Source organism: Cryptomeria japonica, chromosome 5 (genome assembly GCF_030272615.1).
Source record: "Cryptomeria japonica chromosome 5, Sugi_1.0, whole genome shotgun sequence".
In the NCBI taxonomy this organism is placed as follows: Eukaryota; Viridiplantae; Streptophyta; class Pinopsida; order Cupressales; family Cupressaceae; genus Cryptomeria; species Cryptomeria japonica.
Window position 1 is genome coordinate 622,090,079 of NC_081409.1, and position 937 is coordinate 622,091,015.

Below are 937 nucleotides of genomic sequence, written 5' to 3' on the forward strand. Positions count from 1 at the left end.
TCAGTGTTTTGCTCTCAAATCATTGAGCAAAATGACTTAGGAATGACAACTCCAAGAACAAGTGATGTTTGATTTATATTCATGAATGCATTCTAAGATATATATGATCTTAGAACTATTATGATTAGACTAGTATGCAGATGATGATATGATTAAAGATTAGCAAATTATCCTAGCATGATATACTATCCTAGCATGAATATTCTATGATATGAAAAATACTCCTAAATGCTATAATGATATTCTAAACAAAGGGAGGCTAAAATGCTTAGTAAATTAGACTATAATGTAGATGCATGAAAGATTGTTGATATGAAAATGAGGAATGAGAGCTCTATTTATAGGTAAAATAGGGCAATGGATGGTCAAGATTGAATAATCTTAACAAGGGCTAGGATTGAAAGTTAATCAATCCATGTTTACAATTCTCACCAATGAAATGGTGACAATTGTCAACAAAGGGGTGCTTGAGAGGAGATGCAAGAAGCATTAAATGCCTCAGAAGACATGAAGGTTACCCTAGGAGGTAAGGATTAAGGTTAGGTTAGGGTTATCCAATTAATAAAGCTTTTAACCAAGGGGTAAACTCCTGTGCAAGGGTTAATAGGATAACCAGGGTTAAAGCCATGAATGCTTGATGAGACCTTTGGGTTAGATGAGGGTTAAGTTAGAGAGAAAGTCTCTAACCATGCAAGAGGGTTGAGTTAACCATTAATGGTTAGAAAGAATTTGGGGATAAATTTGTAAGAGTCCTTCCAAATTTGGAGGAACTCAACAAGTTAGCTTGTTGAAGAAATAAAGCCTTTAATGCATTTAGAAGACTTTCTTCCAAATTTGAGAAGTGACCTCCTCAAACTTAGGGAAATGGTAGGATAAGAGGGATTAAGGCTAACTGATTAAGATTAGATGAGTTCTATAATAATGCTTAAGAGGCAAA